This window comes from Lontra canadensis, unplaced genomic scaffold, assembly GCF_010015895.1.
Source record: "Lontra canadensis isolate GAN:19392208 unplaced genomic scaffold, GSC_riverotter_1.0 scaffold4, whole genome shotgun sequence".
Classification (NCBI taxonomy): Eukaryota; Metazoa; Chordata; class Mammalia; order Carnivora; family Mustelidae; genus Lontra; species Lontra canadensis.
In genome coordinates this window covers 8,268,050-8,293,468 of record NW_022630998.1, presented here as the reverse complement: position 1 = coordinate 8,293,468, position 25,419 = coordinate 8,268,050, and the positions used below count along the sequence as shown (strand labels likewise).

The 25,419-nt window shown below is 39.2% G+C and overlaps 1 protein-coding gene across 4 annotated transcripts in view; it reads left to right on the top strand.

Moving 5' to 3' along the window:
• The first annotated feature begins 7,843 nt into the window (after positions 1–7,843).
• FER (FER tyrosine kinase) overlaps positions 7,844–25,419 on the top strand; it is a 465,098-nt gene continuing 447,522 nt past the window's right edge. Inside the window, exon 1 of one of the 4 annotated variants that reach the window (XM_032845243.1) lies at positions 7,844–8,066. The gene's annotated coding sequence lies outside the window, so the exon portion shown is untranslated. The remainder of the gene's footprint in view (positions 8,067–25,419) is intronic. The other 3 variants (XM_032845234.1, XM_032845225.1, XM_032845246.1) reach the window with 3 other exon arrangements.

The window sequence follows — 25,419 nt, the reverse complement described above, 5'->3', positions numbered from 1 at the left end:
TTAATAGTAACCTGTAAATTTTCATAAGATATTTATAACTGCCAGAGTTACTATTCTTGGCTAATGATTTTCATATATAACTTTAAACTGTTTTTAAGATTGCTTTATTTTATCTTAGACTTTATTGGTTGGGTTTGTAAGGAATTCTAGGTTGTAAATACTCTCCCTTTGGAGTTTAAAGATATTTGTCTGTTTTCTTCTGGTTTACAGCATCATTATTGAAAAGCCCAATTTTCTTCTCTGTTATCATGCCTAATCCTCTGTCTGCAGTCTTTTACTCTATCTGAAGTATTTAAGGGATTCTCTTTATCACTGCTGTTCTGACATTGCCGGATTAAATGCCTTTCTGTTAGTCTTTTTTATTCATTTTACAAGGCAATCACTAGATGGATTTCAATCTGGAAAAACACTTCTTTCATTTCTGGGAAAATGTATTTCTTTGATAATTCCACCCCTCTCCCCACCCACCTCTTCTCCTTTTGGCACTCCAGGCTGGATGTTCTATCTCCTTGATTGGGTTCTAGGTACTTTGCCATAAATATCTTTGGGGTAGGTATTTTTGCTGCAAACGTTTTTGCCATAAATTTTTCACTGCATAACTAATTGGCCCTAAAGCAATTTTGTCATAAAAGATAAAATAAGGAAAAATTAAAGAGAGACATTTAAAAAGCTCATAGCAAAACATGAACAAATTCGCTCACTAAGAGAGGCATCAGTCTTCCAAATACTAAGATGCAGTATATATATATATTTTTTTTTTTTGAAGATTTTATTTCTTGATTTGACAGACAGATAGCACAAGTAGGCAGAGTGGTAGGCAGAGGGAGAAGCAGGCTCTCTCTCCATTGAGCAGGGAGCCTGACGTAGGGCTTGATGCCAGGACTCTGGGGTGGTGACCTGAGCTGAAGGCAGATGCTTAACTGACTGAGCCACCCAGGTGCCCCCAAAATGCAATATTTTTAACTGAACTTTGTATTGCATTGTGAAAGCCCTCTACACTGTTGTTTGCTCTTGGCATATCCTCACATGCTCTTTGATAGATGTTCTAAAGTTCAGTGGGAAATGTGGAAGAGATGCTAATGTTGTAACGCATTTCTAACTGAGCTTTGTTATTGTTGCAACTGATGTGTTACCATTTTCTAGGACAGTATGTAATCTGGCTTTACACTATTCCACACTTGCAGTAAATTTTATCACGGTATTTTCTATCAAGGCGATAAATGTAGTTGTTATCATTCACTGTTTTAAGACCACCACATCTGCTGTATAGACCATTATGAGGCCTAGCTAAGATTTATATAATATAAAAATGGGAGCTTTGTCACTGGAGAATTGAAACAAAACTGTCAGTCAGTTATTTTATCTTTTATGACAAAACTGCCTTACAGCTAATCAGTTATGTGAGAAAATGCTTGTAGCAGTGATGATACAGCAAAAACGCTTATGGTGAAAATACCAGACACACCTGGATTGATCCTAGATATTCTTTTCTCTCGTGTTTTTCAACTGCTTGTCTTTTTGTTCTTCGTTGGAGACTTTGCAACTTCATTTTATTTACTTCTTTTCAACTTTAAAATTTATGTTTTAATTTCCAAAAGATCATTTTTTTTCCTTTGAAAATTTCTTTAAAAGAAGAGCATCCTGTTTTCAATCATGACTCTTTTCTTTGTTTAAGGATATCACTAATAGTTCTCAGATTTCTTTTCTTGTTGTGTGGTTTTTTTGTTTGTTTGTTTGTTTTCTGCTGTGGTTACATTCAATTCCACCCCACCCCCAACCTCTGCAGATTTTGTTTGTTTTATTGTCTGGTTTTCATGATGGTGGGTTTTCTCAGAGTGTGGTGATCCCCAGATGTTTATTCATATGTAAGAATGAGAAAAGTTGCCTGCCTGGCTGGAACTTGTAGATTGGCAGACCTCATTTTAATGTGATTAGGCAGGTGATCGCTCTATTGGAAATCACCTTCCAGTATCCATAAAAGTATTTTTCATTAGGCAAGTCAATTTCCTTTCAAAGGAATACTCTGATATCCTCTCTGCTGGATACAAATCTGGAAAGTGCCCTTATACGAGCTAAGTGGGACAGGAATTCTCACAGTTCAGTATGCAGACCTTCAGTTACTCCCTTCACTCCAGTGTGCAGTAGGATACCTCACCTCTATACTCAGCTAGCTGTCTCCATGTCTTCAAGGCCAGAGCTTCTCTAGTTCACCCTTGCCAGGGAATATATCATATTGTCTCTGGATTAGGTTAGGGCAGTATGTTACCTAGCTGTTTGGTTGGGAAGTGATGTGAAGGTCTACCAACTCCTAATATAGATTATCAACCAGTTCTGTTGTTTTCAAGCCTTTCTTCTCATGAATGGCTTCAGAGATCCCTGGACCTTGGATTCCAAGTGATCTGGATCTGTCTTTATGGGGTGCCAGGGAGTTTGGGGAAGGAGCAGAGATAAGTGCCTATATTTAATCCACCATGTTGACCAGATTCATTGTTCTCATTCCAAACAGATTTTCTGAACTCTTCCCAGACTTTTCAAGTTGGAACCTTTGGAGGGTAAATTGAGGAGTAGGTATTTTTGAAAAGGTTCTCAGGTGCTTCTGATGAAACTAGTGTACTTATTCACATTTGGAAGTCATTATTCCAGCATTCCCCCACTAGTACACATTTGACAGTTATCTTTGAAGTCCCAGTGAACTAGGAAGAAGGGAATGAGGAAAAGGAGAGGTCAATTCTGAGAGAAGGATGACGTTAAAAGGGACAGGCCTTGAGTGATCCAGGGCATTTTGGGGAGGACATGTCTTGATTGGGGATACTGACAGTCATATTTCTCAATGGTGAGCCAGTCAAGGAAGCAGGGGAAACAAAATCAGAGTGCTAGAGGACAGCCAGCTTTTTGCTAGGAGGATGGTTGTGAGATGGTGTTTTAATGGCTTTGTTATCTAGTTTGAAGACAGAATAGAGATTTTCCTCCTCCAACTCTATCTCACCTTCTTTTCTCCCCTCCTTCCCTCCTTCATTTTCCTTACACACATTTGTAAAATAAAGGAAGCCATGTAGCAATCTGGAAAGCCAAGGGGAAAAAAAAGGCCAAAAGAAAATCTCACATAAATGTGACCGCTAGTGACAGTATTTATTCAAGAGAACATGTTTCAAAATCTAGGAAATTTATATGTACTGAAAACAGACACTGCAGCATGTATAGAATAAAGACAGTTATGATTTCCGTAATGCATGCCTCATCACAATCTCCATTTTATGAGGTTTGTGCTGGTAGTTAACTATGAATTGTGGATTAGAGTGGGCAAAGAGTCATAAAGCAAAGGCGACAGCAGAAAGGAGGAAAGAGAAGAACTATAGGTTAAGGAAAAGAGTGAGGGGTAGGTATGGTGACTGTCATACTGAGATGGCACACAGCCAAGATTTCTCTTGAAGTGAATTATGAGAAATTATTAAACAGGAAAATGGGAGAGGTAAAGATAAGTGGTAGAGAAATAGGGTAAGGAAATAACTTAAAATAATTTTTTACAAAGATTTTATTTGTTTGTTTATTTATTTATTTAAGTGGGGAAGGGAAGGGCAAAGGAAGAGGGAGAGAGAGAATCTCAAGTAGAACCCCCCTGAGCGTGGAGCCTCACATAGGACTCCATTCCATGACCCTGAGATTATGAACTGAGCTGAAAAAGAGCTCAAAAAAAAAAAAAAAAAAGTCAGTCACTTGACTGAGCCACCTAGGTGCCCCTAAAATCATTTTTAATTTATTGTTGAAGGTTTGACATCCACATTATTGTATTCATTTGTCCAGGTAAGTAATATTATTAGAACAGACAAAAATTGGTATTTGGTAAAATGGAATATATACAAAGGACTTTTTTTTATCTGACAGCTAGGCAGTACTGTGGCATTTTAAAAAGTCATGATAGTGGGGTGCCTGGGTGGCTCAGTGGGTTAAGCCGCTGCCGTCAGCTCAGGTCATGATCTCACGGTCCTGGGATGGAGTCCCGCATCGGGCTCTCTGCTCAGCAGGGAGCCTGCTTCCCTCTCTCTCTGCCTGCCTCTCTGCCTACTTGTGATCTCTCTCTGTCAAATCAATAAGTAAAAAATCTTAAAAAAAAAAAAAAGTCATGATAGTACTTGGTATAGATCTAAATTTTAATGATAGAAGAGTCTCTTAAATCCTATGCTAGGTGTGCCTGGGTGGCTCAGTCGTTAAGCGTCTGCCTTCGGATCAGGTCATGATCCCGGGGTCCTGGGATCGAGCCCTGCATTGGGCTCCCTGTTCAGTGGGGAGCCTGCTTCTCTCTCTCCCACTCCCTCTGCTTGTATTCCCTTTCTCGCTGTGTCTCTATCAAATAAATAAATAAAATCTTAAAAAAAAAAATCCAATGCTAACAATATCAACTAAGATACATGTCCCTCTAGGCTATGTGGGGGTGTCTAATATTTTATAAAGCCTATGGATCATGTAGACAGGAAATTATTTTCCTTTATTCTTCCATACTTTTCCTACATTTACAAGCTGTAAGAAAAGTTGCACAGTATTTTTGAAATTAGATGAAATCAAGTGTTTATTAAATTTGTTGCAATGCAAAGTGATAATTAAAACAGATGGAAAGTTTAAAGTGGATTTGCTGTAATTGCTTTTTTCAGCTTCAAAAATGCAGTATAGGTCTTTGCCACATTCATTTACTTCAAATACATTCACTCAAACTTAAATTTCTTAGTACAATGGTTGGCATATGGCACACAGTTTTTAAGTTTCTTGAGTGAATAGGTAAGAACCCAGAAAATTGTTGAGGAACTGGAAAGATTCTGTTTTCAGAGATTTGAGTTCCCTATCACACACATAAAAACATACACACACACAATGTATATCAAAGTGTTCTAGTTCACCATTAGACTTTTATTTGAAACTACTTTCTCCAAGTATGTAATAATTAATTTACCAAACACATCCTTCCAGATTTAGATTCCCTTTGTATAAAGGTATAGAAATCCTCAGGTTCTTGGAAAAGATATGCCTTGGCGGAGCAATCCCCAAAGCTGGATTTTGGCTTTACATAATGATTTAATACACAGACATTCATGGATTTCATTTATATTGATATGATATATATCACAACATTTAATATTCACAGAAAACTAATTTGTTTTACATATGCTTAGTTTATGCAGTTAGCAATCACTACAAAGTACATATCAAACATTAACCTTGTTATCATTTCTGATTCTATTAAAATGTATTTGTAGTTCAGCAATTAGGTATCATATAATCTGAGATCATTTTTGAGAACAAATTAAAAACTAAAATATAACAACTTTCCTTTCCTTCCTAGTCTCAGTATTTTGGGCATAAGTATATGAGGAAATAAAATTAAAAATAAAATCTTTTCCCAACCCAGAAATCCTTTTCACAAAGGTAATGAAGCATTAAACACAGCATTAAACCAGAATTTGATGTGCATTACAGGTGATTAGGAAAGAGATTGTAAAGACAGAAAAAAATTTCACCTCTTTGTATAGCCAAACAGATTAACAGCCCATTACATAAGTTTTCAAGATAAACTATAACCACTTCTCAAATAAGAGGCCTTGGCAATATCATTTGCACACATAATTCATCTTAATTTTATTGTGTAATTGGGGTGACCATACTGTGTTAACTAATTACCTTTATCCAGAGGAGAAACAACCTTCTCTTATCTTTATGACAGAAGGTAGTTTTGCAAGTTGGAGTGATTTTCTCACTGAAGTTAGACTCTTAGTTTCCCATGGAAAGTGGGTGCTATCCCCCTTTGCTTTCTATGGCAGTATAATTGACATATTATATTGGTTTCAGGTTTACAACATAATGATTTGGTATTTGTATATATTGCAAAAGGATCACCATGTTAATTATAGTTCACATTTGGAACCATAACATAGTTAGTTACATGAATTTTTTGTTTTTAACTTGTGATGAGGACTCTTAAGATTTTCTACCTTAGCAACTTTCAAATATTTAATATAGTATTATTAATTATATAGTATTAACTATATATATACACCATGATGTACATAGTTACATACCCATGGCATATTTATTTTATAACTGGAAGTTTGTGCCTTTTGATTCCCCTCATCCATTTCAATCTTACTCCCAATCATCAATCTGCTCTTTGTATCTATGAGTTATTTATTTATTTAAGATTCCACATAAGGTAAGTGCCTTGGGTATTTGTCTTTCTCTGCCTTTTTTCACTCAGCACAATGTCATCAAGGTCCATCCTCAAGGCTGCAAGTGACAAGCTTTCATTCTTTTCTTCTGGCTGAATCAAATCTCATTAGGTGTATGTGCATCTGTCTATCTATATAGATATTTATATCTGTATATCACATTTTCCTTATACATTTCTGGGAACTGATATGTCTCTTGATGTTCACATTTCAGAGTGATATCTTGATTATCTCCCAAGTCTTTAAAGACATTTCTGGAATGTAAAGCTGACAAAACATTAGCTGAGAGAGACCTAACTAGTTTTAAAAAGGACGTTTATATATATACGATTCAAAGAAAGAAGAATGTATTCAACAATTACAGGTTTTCTAAAGGAAATGTTCTGAGAAAGGAGATCTCACATCTTTAAGAGGAAGAATTAACTCTTTTTTTTTGTTTTTGTTTTTACAGCATGTTTTGCTTTCTCTTGACTTTGAAAACTGTGGACAAGAAAGTCCAATTTAAGATTTATGTGTAGAGCTGTTCACTATGGTTAAACAACTAACACTCTCGGAAAAAAAGTATTCATCATTCTTCTTTGGCTTCCACATAATCCAAAATTTTAGAGGGGGAGGGTGGAGATGGAAGTTGACGTTAATTTGCCCCAGGCAAAGAATGTGGTTCAACCAATGTACAGGATACAATGCCTTAAAAAAGTCGACTGCAGGAACACACCCTCCATTAGTGACTAATAACACCTATCATACTGTTACAGATCACCTAGTTATCTTTGTTTAGCTCACATTACTCATTTTCCACCAAATTCTTTTGGTGAAGGACGCTTCTGAAACAATCCCCACTGGCAGAGCAAACCAATTTGGGTTCTTCGCGCATTCTAGACTCTGGAAGAGGTAAGGGCTTATTATTACATGGGACCACTCGTAGGACCTGCTTTAGGTTTAACAGCATCCATCCCAATTCCAGCATTGAGTGTCTAACCCTCTTTTTTAAAAGACAGTCTGAGGCACTGGGAATTACAGGAATGAGAAAGACACAGTTCCTGCCTTAGCCGAAAACCATTGTAAAAGTATCAATGTACAGTAAAAGGTCAATGATACTGAGCGTGAAAAGTGCGTATTCAGGGGTGTGGGGTCCGCGGCCCCAAAGCAGCTTCCTTTCTTTGCGATTCAGCTCCCGGGCTCGCCCAGCACCCCGCGGGCACACTTAACATTTTAATCACGCCTCCGCCCCCACCCTCCGAATTCCTTTCCGGCTGCCGACCCGCGGGGTAGTCCCTTCCAGGCGGCCCCAGCTTATCAGCCCCTGGCCCGGCCACTTCCCGGTCGCGGCCAGGCGAGCCTCCCAAAGTTTCCTGTGACGCCGCCGTCCGCCTCCCGCCCCATCCCGCCCTCACTCCCACCCCCGCAGCCCTGGACTCCGGGTAGAGAGGAGCGGGTCACAGGGACCAGGAGGGCAGTACGAACAGGAGGACCTCGAGACCCCACCCGAGCCGGGTAGCGGACCCAGAGGGCGGCAGCCAGACGCCCACGCCTCCCCATCGCCGCGCCCGCAGCCCCAGGTCCGCGCGCGCCCACCTGGCCTGGAGCCCGAATCCCACCCCTCCGGGTCCAGGGCCAATCGGCCGCGCCCCGCCTCCTGGGAGGTGGGGGAGGAGGGGGTTGGGGGCCGGGCGGCAGCTCCCGCCTCCAGCTGGTGCCCATTGGCTGGGGCCTCGAGGGTGCCCGAAGACCGGAGTGCAGTTTGATTGGCCGCAGAGGCTCGTGACAGCGGCGCCCATTGGCTGTGGTAGCCCCCGTGACGCGGGGTGGCGACTGGCTCCCGGTTCTGAGGGGCTCCTGCTTGTCAGGTTCTAGGTAGGTGAGTTTCGCGCCGCCCGCGGCTGGCGCTGTTGCCTGGGGCAACGCCGAGGGAGGTGGGGGAAGTGGAGGGCAGACAAGCGGAGAACGGGGGCAACACTCCCTGCCCGCAGGGGGGCGCCTGGGACTCAGCCTTGGCTGCGGCGGCTGCGCCGAAGGCTCTTCCTCCGCCCTCGGCCACCCCCCACTCCCGCCCCAGGCTGCAGGGTCTCCCGCCCGTCCTCCACCCGCGGCGGAGCATTCCTGGTTGGGGTTCAGGCCGGGCTGTAGACCCGGTCCGGCGAGGCCGGCCCCTCCCACCAAACCCGGGACTGGAGGCTGAGGGGGTGGGTGCCCGCGCGAAAGGGCTGAGGCGAGCGCAGCAGCCCCGCCCCGTCGCCGGGTCGGTGGGCTGCGGGGTGTGGGGCGGAGTAAGCGCTGCTGTGGGCACCACCCATCACGCCCTCACCTCCTTCTCCTCTAGTGCTTCTCTCCTGGCGTGGTCCTCCAGCTGGGGTGGCTAATCCCCAACCCCTAGGTGTTCCCTCAATGCCATCCTACCTCTGGGGCCCTGAAGTCTTCCTTGACGCGCGGAGCCCGTCCTCAGCCCATCTCCCAAGCATCAGCTTCCCGGCCTCCCGCTTTTGTCCCCCACCTTCAATCCCTGCTCCTGTCCTGGCCATAGGTGACCCCCAAGACATAGTCAAGAGAAAAACTATTAAGTGTGAAGCTCATGCAGACGGGCAATTTCTGCTCTGTAATCTCATTGCCATTTAGGGTTGAGGAGGTGTTTGGAGACTTAGTTTTCTGCCTCTGTCTTCTTACTATCAACTTTCTGAAACGCTAATTGCGGTTGGTAGAGCCGGGCCGGATACGTCGTGCACAAATTAACTGTGAGGTTGTAGTTTTTTACTTTGTACGTTTGTGATCTTGATTTTTAGTGCTGTGCAGTCCCAAATTTAATAATTTATTAAGGCTGGTAGCCTTTCATTGTCTTTCTTCTTAACGGTGAAAAGAAAAAGGGCTTTATCTTTCTTTCTTTTCTTAATTCGTAAGTAGCTGCGCGTATTCTTAGTGGTCTCACTGTCACTTTGACATAAACTGTTCTAAAGGGGCAGTAGTACCATTTTCCTCTTTCCCAGGTATTTTAAGATAATAGAACAATATCCCCAGTGAAGGCACTATGTATTAAAGTGTTTTACAGAAAAATTAATAAAAAGCCAAAACTATTTTAGTGATTAACACTTTAACCTATGGAATGGGAATAGGATTTGAAAAAACCTTGCAAAATGTAATTATTTCACGAATGTAGTGTGGTAGTCTTGGTATACCTTTATAATCCTTAGAAAGAAATATTCAAGAAGCACTCATTTGTCAGAATGCAAAGGAAGACTGAATGTAATTTTTGGTAATCCAGGAATCATTTTTGCTAGTACTCTTGAACCAAGAGAACTATACTTCCAAAGGTACTGAGAATATATTAAGAGAATAGGTAGGCATACTTGGAAACCTTTCCCCTGTTTTTTCCCTGAAAGGCTTTTGGTCAAGATCTGTTTCTTTTCTGCACTGATGGTAGGCAGCATTAGATATATACCAGGTAAATTATTTAGGGTCTAGTTAATGCAGCTTCTGCACTACCTTAAAGGTTGATGTCAGTAGTTTGGAAGTAATAGCTCACACTTTTGGTAGACAAATCACTTTCATTTCATCTTCAACTATTACATTGTTATAACTCTGGCCTGTGAACTTTCAAGCTGCCATTTAATTTTCTTTTTTATTTTACTATGAAAATTTTCAAACAATGAGGTAAGTTTGAATTGTGCAGTAACTACCCAACCACCTACACAGCAATAACAGTTCCCAGATAGCCAATACATATAGTAAATACTAAGGAAAAGGGGACCTGAAATGATCAAATTTGAAAACTGCATAAATATATAACATACCATAATATTGTAAGGAGCTTAATTTCGGCTTGCGATGGAAATAGTGTTTATAAAAACTATAGTGATTTAATTTCCATGAGACTTACAAAGCAATCTCGTGAGTGAGTAAGAAGTCATGTTTGTACATCAGGGCCCAGATGAGTAAGTTGCATTTTGATAATAAGAAAAAAAAAAAAGAAATCAAATAAACTTGTTATATAAATAAGAGCTTGTTTTAAAATTGGACTCCTATAGTAATAAATGATAGTTTTGTACTTGACTTTTGAATGAGCATCTTCCTCTGAGGACAGGTCTAAAGGACTGTCTTTTTGGATTATTCAGTGTTTTGATTATTAGTGTTTATCGATTACTCAGTGTGTCAGTAATAAACTTTTTTTTAGTAGGACTAAAAAGCAAAGTAGAACTTTAGTGGGAACTTTTTTTAGTAGAACTATTTCATGGACAATGAAGTAATTATCTAGAAACATTTAAGTCAGTATTTTGATAGGACTCAAAACTATCTTGGGTGTTGTTTCATGGTGTTTCTAGAAGAATGTTTTAACACAGAACTTTATAATGAAAGAATAATAAATGAATATAAGTTGATGTATATGTATATTTGTAATTTTTCCATACTTAGGAAATTTCTGCATTATTTGAATCCTGCTTTTTAGTTTTAGTATACCCTAAATGTTTTTCATCTTTAGCTCATTTATATGACTAATTTCTTAAATATTGAAATTAAGAGCTATGTCTCAGAATCTATAGATCTTAGATTGTCTTGATACTTTTTCTCCATATCTCATTTGACTTTGGCATGTATGGTTATGTATGGTTAATTTACCACACTACCTGAGAGATTAAAAAGAATAAGCAGGTGATAGTTTTGGAACTTCAAAAAGAATAAGATGTTTAAATATTTTTTAATTGAAGGTCCAGTTTTTTTTTTTCTTTTACCTCCCTCCCTCCCTCTTTTCTTCTTTCTTTACTATTTTTATCTTTTTTAAAAAAAGTTAAATGCTTTAAAATCAGCTAAATAGACTATAAAGATGGGGTGCCTGGCTGGCTCAGTCAGTAGAACATGGAACTTTTCATCTCAAGGTTATGAGTTCAAGCCCCATGTTGGGTATAGAAGTTACATTAAAACAATAACAACAGGGGATGCCTGGGTGGCTCATAGGTTAAGCGGCTGCCTTCGGCTCGGGTCATGATCTCAGGGTCCTGGGATCGAGTCCCGCATCGGGCTACTTGCTCCGCAGGGAGCCTGCTTTCCCCTCTGCTTCTACCTGCCACTCTGCCTGCCTGTACTCTCTCTATCTCTCTGACAAATAAATAAATAAAATCTTAAAAAAAAAAACCCAATAACAACAACAAAAGAGTATAGAGAAGAAGTCACCAATAATTCCATGATAGTTAATACTTTGGGAAATTACTGAAACTTTTGTTTCTTCTGTAACACTCCACCTATCATTGCAGTACTATGGTCTTTATTACAGTATATCTGCACCTGCACCTAAACTTGCAGTTCCAGAACTTGAAACTTGGGTACCCTAATATAAAAGAGGGTTCCACACTGGGTGTGGTGCGTAAAAAATGAATTTTGGAACACTGAAAAAAATAAAATTAAATTTAAAAAAAAAAAGAAGAAGAGGGCTCCAAGATCTGAAGGAAAAATGGAAAACAATAAATAGAGGACAGATTAGAGTCAGAACAAGAGAAATTAGACAAGCAATTTCCCACTTTTTCTTAGTTTATAAATATAATCATAGTTCCCCATGTGAAACTGCTGTATGGCTGACAAAATATGGGACCTCTCAAGTTTTTTCTTTGTGTTCAAAATATCTAGGTCAGATGAAGTTTACTTAGTGCATTTCTGTAAAAATTTTCAGATTTCTCCATTTGGGAGCATATTAAATATTTAGCTTTATAAAATTTATTTTATAAATTTTATAAGACTATAAAATTTATAAAATTGTCATGGATGACTTGGAATTATTTCTTAAATACTTATATATACTTATCAAACAATGACTAATATTTAGTCTATATATCCTCACTTATTATAAGCTTGATATCATTTCCTCCTTTTGAAGGTTTTAATTAAAATACGAATATTTTTAATGTAGGTGTTTTTTGCCAGGTTGCAGGGTGTAGTGAAAGAAGATTCATTTCTTTTGGAGCTAAACTAATCTGGGTTTCAGTCACAAATCAGAATTTCCTTTTGTGGGATCTTGGGCAAGTTATGTCATCTCTTTAAATCATAGTTCCCTCATCTGTAAAATGAAGATGGTAAGATTGCCTCACCAGGTTGTCATGAAGAATGAGACAATCTAGGTAAAATATCTGAATTTAGGAAGTTCTCAACTTTCATATTAATTTCCCTACATGGTAGCTTTAATTTTATCTCTCCTAGTATTTCTGTGTTTTATTCTACCATCCTAAAAGTCCCCAAACTTTAGACTTTGGATGTTTAGTAATCTACATTAAGTAAATCAAATGACATTTTTTTTTTTTTAAGATTTTTTTTTTTTTAATTTATTTGACAGATCACAAGTAGGCAGAGAGGCAGGCAGAGAGAGACAGGAGGAGGAGGCAGGCTCCCTGCTGAGCAGAGAGCCCGATGTGGGACTCGATCCCAGGACCCTGGGATCATGACCCGAGCCGAAGGCAGAGGCTTTAACCACTGAGCCACCCAGGCGCCCCTCAAATGACATTTGTATGTATACAAAGGAAATAATTAGTATTATCTCCTATTAGCTGTTCTTTTATAGTTCTTCAATTGCCATGTCTCAGTAGGGGTAATTGGAAATTAACTTTAAATGCTTTTTACCTCAAAATATGTCTAGTTTGTCTGAATTCCTGAATTATTTTTCTTTCACCTTAGATTATCATCTGTTGGTGGATGGATTCCCAAAATTCCTTTCATTTTAACCACAAATATTTTCTTAAAAGTGGTACAGAAAAGCTAAATGTCACTTTCTTAAATCTTTAACTAGTATTTCTTCTTTCCTTAAACTGCATTTACTTAACCTGTATAAAACTTAAGCTTTATTTTTGGGGTAATAGTACTTAAAACTCTTAATGTGAGTCTTTTCCTGCTACTACTAATGTGTATGATTATTCTTTAGGGGACTTTATATATATATCCCCATTTCAAAATGTGTATTCTATAAGTATAGGATTCTAACTCCTAAAAAACACCCACTTGTAATTTAAATGCATAGACCAGGGTGTCATGAAATAAGCACTGAGCTGAATAAAGAGTTAGGAGTTGGACCACATAGTTTTTATATCTTTTCTGGCAATAAAACAAAATTTTGTATCTAAGTCAGTGACTCTCAATTTTTTCCAACTCAAGGACAAGATATTTACATGCATGACGTATTCTAATGTGCAGTTTCCTAGCATGCTATCTGTAATTCCATCTCACCCAACCCCCATACAACAAAGCATATCAGAATGCAAATGACTAAGAGTGATATCATTATGGGGATAAATTTGAATCTTCTCTGATGTCTCAAGGAAAGCAAGTTATTTAAGAACATGTATAACTATTATTAGTAGTTGATAATCCTCGAGACACAGTTTATAGTACTCGCGTTCAGACCCAAGTTACTTCTACATTTCCTGAAATGAATGCCCTTCATTTGTGCGTCTTGTAATGCTACAGAAGAAAAGATTGCTATATTAATTTTATGTAACCAATAATGAAGAGTTTTCATTTAAAAATCAAAATAACTGATAATGAGCATTTCAAAACACATGAGCAATAACTCCATGGTCTTTATTGTAGATAAAATAGTATGGATTATTCTAGAAATATTGACGTTTTCCAGTATAAACTATTTTGCTTGCAGAAAAGCATTTCTGTAGTGGGACAAATGGTTTTATTTATTTATTTTTAAGACAGAGCAAGGAGTGGGGGAGAGAGACAGACTAAGTAGGGGGAACAGCAGAGGGAGAGGGAGAGCAGATGTCCTGCTGAGCAGGGAGCCCAGCACAAGGCTCAGGACTCCCAGGACTCTGAGATCATGACCTGAGCCAAAGGCAGATGCTTAACCTACTCAGCCACCCAGACACCATAGGACAAGTGGTTTTAGGAGAAAGGGAACCCCTTAATGCTAGAATATTTATACTCTAGGTGTTTAGTGTATAAAAATGCTCTTTACACTGATTCATTCAGAAAAGTATCTTTAAAATTACATTGCCGTGCTTTTAAATAGGTCATCCAGAATGGATGTAGTATATATAATATACAGTTAGAGGTGAAAACTTAGAAAACGGATGTTTATTGAATCCTTGACATTAGCAAGTGGTATTTCTCCAAAGTTTTGTGGATGTAGGATATAACTATCTCCATAAAATACCATCAAATTTAATTGAAAATTTTAAGTGATCCCTTCAGACCCATAACAATTCTATTGTTAAATAACTTTTTGCTTCTAAAACGAAGTCTAGATAATTTTGCATTACATCATTAGTATGTATTACAGAAAAGGTTCTCATTTTTTACTCTTGTGTCCTGGGGTTTGCAGAGTAAGAATATTTCTGATTTGGTCAGAAAGGCTGCTGCATTGTCACAAAGATGAAGAGTTAGTTCGTGGACTGCAATACCTAACACTTGCTGTTGTTTCTTGGATATGTTGTCCTTGGAGTTGAACACTTCTGTAGTTCTGTCCTTTCTGCTCTTTGAGTATCCAGTTTGTCAGGACTTCCCAAGCTTCTCTTGCTAGCTGGTCTGGGCTTTATTGTTAACACGTTATACAAAGGAAAAGTCATTTGATTCTTACTAATACTTAGTTTGGATCATAACTGGATCCGTATCTTCTCTACTTGCCATACCACTTCTTCATGAAAATGTTTATACAGTGTCTCTACCTTCTCTTGAACTATATTTCCTTCAGAATCACATGCTTTGTGTATATTTTCTTATATAGGTTAATCATTATTTCAGCTTTCATTAAGGTTTTTCAGATTTTCTAGGAGCAAAGGAAACATTCTCAACCAACACCTATTTTTTAGTATGCAGTCTGTGGTTCATGGTAGACTTTCTAACGATGCAGATCCAGTCACTGTCACATTTCATATCCATTCTGAATTTATTCTAAATGTATATATTCTGGTAAGTATCATCACTTTGTGAGGCCTTTTAGCTTCCTATGTATTGAATAAATTGGCACTAGTAAAGTAATTAAAGAGATCTAAACAATGCATTTGTCTCAGATAATTATTAATGACAACTTGCTAGTTCACTATTCTGATTATTTATAAAGTTATATTGGACAAAGCATAGGGTCTTTTTTCATTTTTTAAAAAATATTTTACTTATTTATTTTTGAGAGAGAGAGAGATAGCATGAGCAGAGGGAGGGAGCAGAGGGAGAGGGAGAAGCAGACTCCCCGCTGAGTAGGGAGCCGGATGCAGGGCTCAATCCCAGGACCCCAGAATCGTGACCTGAACTGAAAGCAGATGCTTAACTGACTGAGCCACCTAGGTGCCCCCTAGGATCTTTATCTAGGTTTATATATAACAGAAAATTTTTACAAAGCAAGAAACTGATTTCTTTCTCTTACTACTGATATATACAAGTATGTATATAGGTGTACAAATAATATAACATATTGTGTTAAAATTATTTGTTCATATATTTACTTTTTTTCTTCCCTCTTGAACATTTTAACCTTCAAGGTAGAAACAGTTTCTGTCAGAAGTTTTTGAATAAATTACATGGATTCAGACACTGTTATGGGGGAGGGGCATTAACATTTGTTTGGTGCCTGCTGAAAGTGTTACACACTTTTTTTTTTTTTAAAGATTTTATTTTATTTATTTGACAGAGAGAGATCACAGTAGACAGAGGCAGGCAGAGAGAGAGAGAGAGAGAGAGAGGGAAGCAGGCTCCCCACTGAGCAGAGAGCCCGATGCGGGACTCAATCCCAGGATCCTGAGATCATGACCTGAGCCGAAGGCAGCAGCTTAACCCACTGAGCCACCCAGGCGTCCCAAGTGTTACACACTTTTTTAAAAAAAGATTTTATTTATTTATTTGACAGAGATCACAAGTAGGCAGAGGCAGGCAGAGAGGGTGGGGGGACGGGAAGCAGGCTCCCTTCTGAGCAGAGAACATGATGCAGGGCTTGATCCGACAACCCAGAAATCATGACCTGAGCGGAAGGCAGAGGCTTAACCCACTGAGCCACGCAGGCGCCCCTGTTAGACACTTTTTATGCATTTGTTTGATTTTCTTGACAACTCTGTAAATTGGATAGCTTGTTTTTTCTTTCTTTCTTTCTTTTTTTAAGGTTTTAAATATTTATTTTTCAGAGCGAGAGAGCCAGCACAAGCAGGGGGAGGGGCAAGCAGAGGGAGAAGCATGCTCCCTGCTGAGCAAGGAGCCTGATATAGGACTTGATCCCAGGACAATGGGATTATTACCCGAACCAAAGGCAGATGCTTCACCCACTGAGCCACTCAGGCGTCCCTAGCTTTTTTTTTTTTTCTTTTTAATATTTTATTTATTTATTTGTCAGAGGTAGAGTGAGAGTGAGAGAGTGAGTGAGCACAAGCAGGGGGAGTGGCAGGCAGAGGGAAAGGGAAAAGTAGGTGTCTGTCGTCGTCAAACCTGGATTTGACAGCAGTTTAAACTATCTGGAAGTGATTCTAAAGGTCCGTGTTGAAATATTTTGCTTCAATGAATTATTATCAGAAGTGAGATCCTCTCGTATGTGCATGACCCTAGCTAACTGCCCAATGTTTACATCTTGTCTTGGCTTTGTTTTCTGCTTGAGGTTGCTGTATATTATAACTCTTGTCAAGCGATCAAACATTGTTTCTTTGTAAAAAAAAAAATTCCTGAAAAAAAAAATCAGCTGTTGGAAATAAAGAAAAAGTAAATAAGTCTAAGGAAGTGGTAGATGTTAGCCAGAAAGTAGATATTTTAGAGTAAGTGTAAAAATGGGATGTTGAATCCAGTGAGTCTTTGACGTGGTTGTGAATCAGTCTGCCACACCTAGGAAAACAAAACTTGACTTGTGAAACATTGTTACTGAGTATGCCAGCTCTGTCAAAAATTCTCATGGTTTTAGACAGATTTCTTGAAAATGTCAGGGATTTTATATTCATAAATCCTGTCACACTTCCTTCTCTGTCACCGTTAATAATATTTGAAAGAGATCTGCCTTTATAAATAGCTGCTCCTTTTTGGAAGTTAAGTTCTTACAAATATCTTAAAACATTAACTTGAATAGTAGTATCCTCACTTATAGGATAGTATAGGTGTCCTTGGAGTTTCACAGTTAATTATTACAGAAGAGTAGCTAGACCTTGGTGATGGGCTTTTTCTAAGGTTCTGTTTTCTCTTTTGTAGTTTGGAGCCTGTGGTTTGATTTACCCTATGGCTGGAACTGGCGTTCTAGAATCAAAGCGTCTTGGCTTAGAGACACTTGCTTTTATTATATATAGTAATACAGTTTTTGGAGGAGGGCAAAGGTGGTAAAGAAAGAGACATGTCCTCAAGTAGGTCTACATTATAAAAATAATTCAGAAATGTTCCGTGTAACACGAGAGGTGGGTTGTACAGGAGTAGGAGAGAGAACAGGAGGACATATGACTCTTCCGTTTTTGGTCATGCAACAAGTGTTATTAGAGTACTCACTCCATGTAAGGACTTACCTTATGGCTCCAGATAATTATAAAATAAAGAGAAGTTTCAGACTGTTTTCCTGAAAGAGAGTATGATGTAGTGGAAAGAGCATTCATATTAGAACCAGACCTGCCTAGGGTTGAATCACCACTACCAGTTATTTGTTGTACGAATTTAGGCAAATAATTTAACTCTTATAGCTTTAGTTTTTTTTCATTTGAAAATCACCTATCAGTTTCTCTGATAAACTGATGATAATATTAAAATTTTCAGTTCGTTCTAGTTGCATGAGATCAAAACCCTACCCATACTAGCTTTGGCCACTGGCTCAAACAGGAGTGTGCTTCTTCAAATGCAGATGGTTTTAAGGGCTTGAACAGTGATCTCTTGACATACTCAGTGGCTTTCTCTTGTGTTACAGGGACTTTCAGGTAGGTTTTCTCCATATGGCACCCTCTGATGGCTCTAGGCTTACAATCCTTCAGTTTAGCAGGCCCAATGTAAAAAAATGTTTCTCTTACCCATAGTTTTAGTATAAATCCTGGGATTACATCTCATTGAAGGAATTGGGTCATGTTTCCATCCTTGATGTCTGTGGTCAGAGGGATAGCATCTGATAATAGGCCAGATCTGGATCCAGTACAAATTGCTGGCACTGGGAGTAGGAAGTATGGTCACTTCCATGGTCTGAATCATGTGGACCGAGGTCACTGACGGAAAGACTGCAGTGTGACTTGACTGTGGGAAGGGGCAGTGGATGCTGGACAAGCATAACCTGGAGATTCACTATAATCCTCCCAGTGTGCATTCATATACTTCCACACATATGCAACCTTGAAAAAAATGCCCTCACCTGACTTAAAGCAAATTTTTCATTTACAACTTCCAATACCTTTACACCAGCCCCCCAGCAAAGGAAGGCGACTCAAAGACTCATTTAAGTACTGCATCTAACATTAAGTCCAAGACCTTTGGGTAATTTCTCTCAGTTCTGTTTGCATAGATAACCTTAGGGTCTAGGAACTTATGGTTAAATGATAAATATAATCAGTTGTAATAGAGCTTGTGTTCAGTGGTAGAAGAAAAATAGCATAAAGACAATAAAAACTCTCAATTAGGGAAGAGAAAAAAGAGAAAACATCCCACAGAGATTTTCCATTCCATGACAAGTGCATATTTCATGATAGGTGTGGCAAGGACTTTTTGCCCTGGCAGTGGAAGAAGATTTTTGATTAGCCAATATGGCTGTTTTTGGTTCTGCCACCTGGGAAGGTCTTTTTTTGTTTTCTTTTCTCCTAGTTACGGCCAAGATGAGCATTGAGAGATTCCTGTACTGGGGACTGCATTGCCTCAATGGCTCTCTTTTGATGAGGTTTTGGGGTCACAGGAGCTATTTTAGAGGTTGAGCAGTAACAAGTCTTTGTTGGGAGTTTCTTAGGCAATACAACTTTTTATAAACTTAGTGTTTTATTTATTTGTATTTGATCAACTTCTCTCAAGTACCTAAAGTCTGAATCCTTGTTCTTGAACAAATCATTGCCTGGTAGGCCTCTAAACAATTTGCCTATCACTGTAACCCAGTGTTTCCACAACATGGGGCAATTCTTACCTCAGGGGACATTTGGCAATGTCTGAAGATATCTTTGTTTCATAATGGGAGGCTTGGACAGGGGAAGTAGGTAGATGTTGCTAGCATTGAGTAGGTAGATCCCAATAATACTGTTAAACATCCTACAATGGACAGGACAGCCTCCTACAAGAGAATTTTCCAGTTTAAAATGCCAGTAATAGTGAGTTGAGAAACCATGTAGATCCTAGATTTCACAGTTTTCTTGTTGGCTTCTTTTTCTAGCTATTGAGATCATTGTCTCTGGGTAATAACTCAGAGCTAATTTGTCCCTGCTTCCAGGATGTGTCACAGTGGATAGTCCTTTTTTTTTCTTTTGAAGATTGATTTATGTATTTGAGAGAGAGAGAGAGAGAGAGAGAGAGAGAGAAAACACGAGTGGGGAAAGGGGCAGAGGGAGAGGGAGAAAGAGAATCTCAAGCAGACCCTCTGCTGAGTGCTGAGTCAGTGCTGAGGGCTTGATCTCCTGACCCTGAGATCATGACCTGAGCTGAAACCGGGAATCAGGTGCTTTACCGACTGAGCCACCCAGGTACCCTGTGGATGGTTCTTTATAATGAGTAAATATGCTAGGGTGCTTGGGGATGGGCCTGGAGCATTAGGCTTCTCTCATATTTTGTTTTTGTGTGGTTAAATGCTCCAATTTTAGTTTAGGGATATTTAATTTTCATCCCTGTAAATTGCAAGATTATCAGCCGTCTTGGATTTGTAATGAAAGACTGAAAGATTTTCTTTTCTTTTTCTTTTTTTCTAAAGGTTTTATTTACTTATTTGACAGAGAGACAGAGCAAGAGAGGGAACACAAGCAGGGGGAGTAGGAGAGGAGGAAGCAGGCTTCCTGCCGAGCAGAGAGTCGGAAGCAGGGCTCAATCCCAGGATCCCGAGACCATGACCTGAGCTGAAGGCAGATGCTCAATGACTGAGCCACCCAGGTGCCCCAAGATTTTTTTTATTAAGAATTTACTCTGTGTGCCTGGGTGGCTCAGTCAGTTAAGTGTCTGCCTTCGGCTGGGGTCATGATCCCGGGGTCCCGGGATTGACCCTGTGTCAGGCTCCCTGCTTAGTGGGCAGCCTGCTTCTCCCTCTCTCTCTGCTGCTCCCCCGTGCTTGTGATCTCTCTCTATGTCAGGGGAAAAAAAAAAAAAAACTTAACTCAAAGTGTGCTTCTTTTTTAAATGACCTTACTGAAGGCTGTGGCATAGTTGACAATATACCAGTATCCTAACATTTTTTTATTAAGTATCCTATCCTTAGTAGGACCATAGTCCAGTTTACAAGAGGTGCCAGTTTGCTGGCGGCTTTGCTGATTAAGGATTGCTGCCTTCTTGTCCTACAATAGAGGGATACCTAGTACCCTCCACTTTCTGCTGTTGACTCAGTTCCACATTTTAGGGCTGTCACTTGTATTACCTGATTTCTGGCATAAATTTTATAGTTGTGAGGTTTCTTTTATATTGTAGTCTAGAAAACTAGTTAAAAAAATTAATCCTTCCCATATCTGTAGGTGGCACCTCCATATTTTTTTTTTTAAGATTTTATTTATTTATTTGACAGACAGAGATCATAATAGGCAGAGAGGCAGGCAGAGAGAGAGAGGAGGAAGCAGGCTCCCTGCTGAGCAGAGAGCCCGATGCGGGGCTCGATCCCAGGACCCTGGGATCATGACCTGAGCCGAAGGCAGAGGCTTTAAGCCACTGAGCCACCCAGATACCCTCCATCCTTTTTTTTTGATCAGACCCTAAACCTTGAAGTTATCCTTGACTCTTTTTCTTTTATTTCCACTACTCAGTAATTCAGCATACTTTGTTGCCTTTAAAATATATATGAAATCTGACCAAGTTCTCACCCCTCTGTTTGAAGTTCACTCTGATTCAGCACCATCTGTCCTCTCTTCTGTGTAACTCCTAACAAGGTTCCCTGCTAGTACTTGGGCTCTCAGAAAACTAGACCCAGAATCTTAGTGTCACCCTTTTAAAAAGTAAGAAATAATTTCTTTCCTCAGAATCTTGCAGTGGCTTCCCGTGTAACTCAGAGTGGAAGTTCAAGACCCCATAATGAGCTAGTTTTTGTGGCCTTGCTCTTCCTTCTTCATGCAGGAACTGATCTGACCTCAGATTTTTCTATTGTCTCTACCATGCAGGCCTCCTTGCTTGATCTTAAACGAGTGCTTCACACATACTATTACCCTGGACTGGAATGCTCTTCTCCAGATATCCATGTGACTTCCTTCGTTATCTCCCTTAGGCCCTGGCTCAAATATCACTTTATGTTCTAAGTCTTTGATCAGCTAACATCAGTTTGTAACTGCCTCCCTCTCCCATACTTCTTGTTGCCTTTTTCTGCTTTGTTTTTTCTTTTCCTTCTTTAATTTTATTATTTTTTTAAAATTTAAGTTCGATTAGTTAATATATAGTGCATTATTGGTTTCAGAGGTAGAGTTCAGTGATTCATCAGTCTCATAATACCCAATGCTCATTACATTGCACGCCCTCCTTAATGTCCATCACCTAGTTACCCACCCTACCCTTTCCCCTTTGGCAACCCTCAGTTTGTTTCCTATGATTTAGAGTCTCTTATAGTTTGTCTCCCTCTCTCATTTCATCTTGTTTTATTTTTCCCTATTATATTTCGAGGAGTTGACCTATTTTTATTGATTTTGAGGGGAATTCTCTGTGCCTCCTGTACATGTATGCCTCTTTCTTTCCCCAGATTAGGGAGGTTCTCAGCTTTTGTTTGCTCCAGTATACCTTCTGCTTCCCCCTCCTTTCTTTTCTCTTCTCCTAGAATCCCAGTTATTCTAGTATTTCGCTTTATGGTATCACTTATCTCTCAAATTCTCTCCTCATGATCCAGTAGTTGTTTAACTCTCTTTTTTTCACCTTCTTTATTCTCCGTCATTTGGTCTTCTATATCACTAATTCTCTTTTCAGACTAATTTATCCTATTAGTTAGAACCTCCATTTTTTATTGCATCTCACTGATAGCCTTTTTAATTTCAACTTGATTAGATTTTAGATTTTAGTTATTTTTTTTTATTTTTCCAGAAAGGGATTCTCTGTTGTCTTCTATGCTTTTTTCAAGCCCAGCTAGTGTCTTTTTTTTCCTTAAAAGATTTTATTTATTTGAGATAGAGAGTGAGCAAGCAAGAGAGAGAGAGAGTGCGCACATATGCCCAAGTGCGGGGAGAGGGAGAAGCAGACTCCCCACCGAGCAGGGAGCCTGATGCAGGGTTCTATTCCAGGGCCCTGGGATAATGATCTGGGCTGAAGGCAGACACTTACCCGACTGAGCCACCCAGGCATCCCTGCCCAGCTAGTATCTTTATAATCATTATTTTGAATCCTAATTCCAACATGTTACTTACATCCGTACTGATTAAGTCCCTGGCAGTCAATACCGCCTCTTGTTCTCTTTTTTGAAGGGAGTTTTTCTATATTGTTGTTCTGTTCAGAGAAAAATAGATAAGTGAGAGAACAAAATACTAATATAGCAATAACGGCCCCAGAGAAATATACAGTAAACAAATCAGAAGACACTTGAAACTGAAAAAGAAAAAAAACTAAAAAAAAAAAAGAATATAATCAGGCAAACAGAACAGAGCAATACACTGGATCCTGTGTGTATTTTGGTCTGTTTGTTAGAAAACTGGATCTCAAAATTGTAAAGAAAGAGAAACTTATATATGTATAAAAATAAAATTAAATACAATGCGAGGATAGAATGTAACTGTAAAAATGAAAATTAAAAGAAAAAAAAAGAGTATAGATGAAGAGTATAGGTGAATAGAACAGAGCAATACACTATATCCTGGGTATATTTTGGTCTGTTTGTTAGAAGAAACTACATCCCAAAATTATAAAGAAAGAAAGAAAGAAAGAAATATATATATACATATATATGTGTATACACACATATATATGTATATATATATATTTCTTTCTTTGTATATATACACATATATATGTATATACATATATATATATATATATATACTCAAAAATTGATTACATTGAAAGGATAGAATGTAACTGTGAAGATGAAAATTAAAAAAGACTCAAATAAAAAGAGAGATAATATCATTAGACAGGTGAAGAGAATGGAGCCGTACACTAGATTCCGGGTATATTTTGGGTCAGTTTGTTAGAAGAAACTACCTCCCAAAATTTTAAAGAAAGAAAAAAAATATATATGTATATATATATACATGCATATATATATATAGTTAAATACAATGAAAGAATAGAATATAACTGTAAAAATGTAAATTAAAAAAGGCTTAAAGAGTTGACAAAATAAGAAACTGGTTGAAAAAGAAAACAAAAAAAAAATTGAAAGACTAAAGAATCATGAGAGAAAAACCATGAATTATACTATTATACTATTTTTTCCTAGCGCTGCAGTTTTGCAGTTCTGTGTGATACGTAAACTTGGTCTTAGCTGGATGTTCTTACTGATCTTCTGGGGAGGGGCCCGTTGCCCTGATGCTTAGGTGTCTTTGCCCCAGGTAGAATTGTACCCCCCTTGCCCAGGGGGCCAAGTTAAGTGCAAGTGACTCCGGATTGCTTTATGTGGCTTTTGTTCCCTGAAGGCTTTCTGTGCTGCTTTAGAAAATGAGAATGAAAATGGTGGCCTCCCAGTCTCCAGCCCTGGACCTGAGAGCTCGGGGCTTCTCTCCTCCATGTGCCCTCCGGGAAAAGCAGTCAGTTATTCCTGTCTCCCTGGTCTCTCTCTGCACTCCATGCTTATCCAGTCTGTGACCCAGGATTTCTATCTCAGGCTCGTGACCCCACATCGATTCTTCAGACCCTGCATACTCCTGTAAGCATGCTTCTGTGCTGTTCTTGCAGGGTGAGGGGAGGGGGGTCTCCCTGTGGTTCTGCTGCTTGCTGGGGCCCTCCCCCGAGAGCCGTGGCTGGACTGTGCTGCAAGGGTTCGTGGTTTATGGCGACCCCGAGCTGAGAGCCCACTCCTGGCCTTGCTGATTGCAGCCAGCTTCCCTGATCTGATGTCTGGGAACTCCGCCTGGTCTTCCTGTGACCTGAGGATCCCGAGACCGCACTATTCCACTTAGGATTCTGCCCTATTTTGTCACCAGAGTGCCTTTCAGGCAGGGATGTTCCTCACCTGAGCAGACTTCTGAAAGTTCCGATGTTGTGCTCTGCTGCTATATCACTTTCCAGTAACTGGCTTAGGGAGGCTCCTCCCCACCCCTTCCACAGTTTATCTTCCCATATATCGCCCCAGATTCACTTCACTTATCCACAGCCCCTACCTTGCAGAGAGTGGCCACTTTTCTATTTGTAGAGCTATAACTATTCTTTTCTTTGATCTCTGTTTGAGTTTGCAGGCGTTCAGAGTGATTTGATAGATCTAGCTGAATTCCTGGGACCAGACAAAACTAAGGTCTCCTACTCCTCTGCCATCTTGGAGATCATTTTCGTTTCTTTTTTTCAGATTTATTCATTTATTTTATAGAGAGTGGGGGCAGGTAGGTTCAGAGGGAGAGAGTCTGGAGCAGACTCTGCACCGAGCATGGAACTTGACGTGGGGCTCAATCTCAGGACTCTGAGATCATGACCTGAACCAAAACCAAGGGTGGTACACTTAAGCAACTGCACCACCCAGGCCTTCTTCCTGCTTTTTCTTGATAGCACTTTTATCAGGACTTTATACTATGTATTTTATGTATTCATTTTGTGTTTTGTTTTTTCTTTAGAATACAGTCTCCATGGGGGAGGAATTTTTGTCTGAGATGTTTTGTAGGAAAGTGCATGGCACATCACTAAATAGGCTCTCAGCAAATATTTGTTGAAAGAATTAATAAAAAAAAGGTAATTTATTGCTGCATGTAACTATTAAGTCTGAAACACTTGTAGAACTGAAATTACCCTATACAGGGAGAGAGATTATTTATTAAGCCAATCTCTCCAGAGGAGAATGGGAAACTGTTTTTAGGTTTAGTGCCATAGAATATAAATAAATATAAGAAAAAAAATATAAAGTAACCTAAGAAATATGAGAAAAAAATATAGGTAAATATCTTCCAGGGGAGGGAAAGAGAGGAGTTTATTTCTCCAGAGCTTATTGGAGGTCTCTGTCTTTAGGGATACATGCTCTCTAGCTTCCGAGGCTGGATATTGTGCAATTATTCTTGTAGTACCTTTTTCTCAGAAGCCT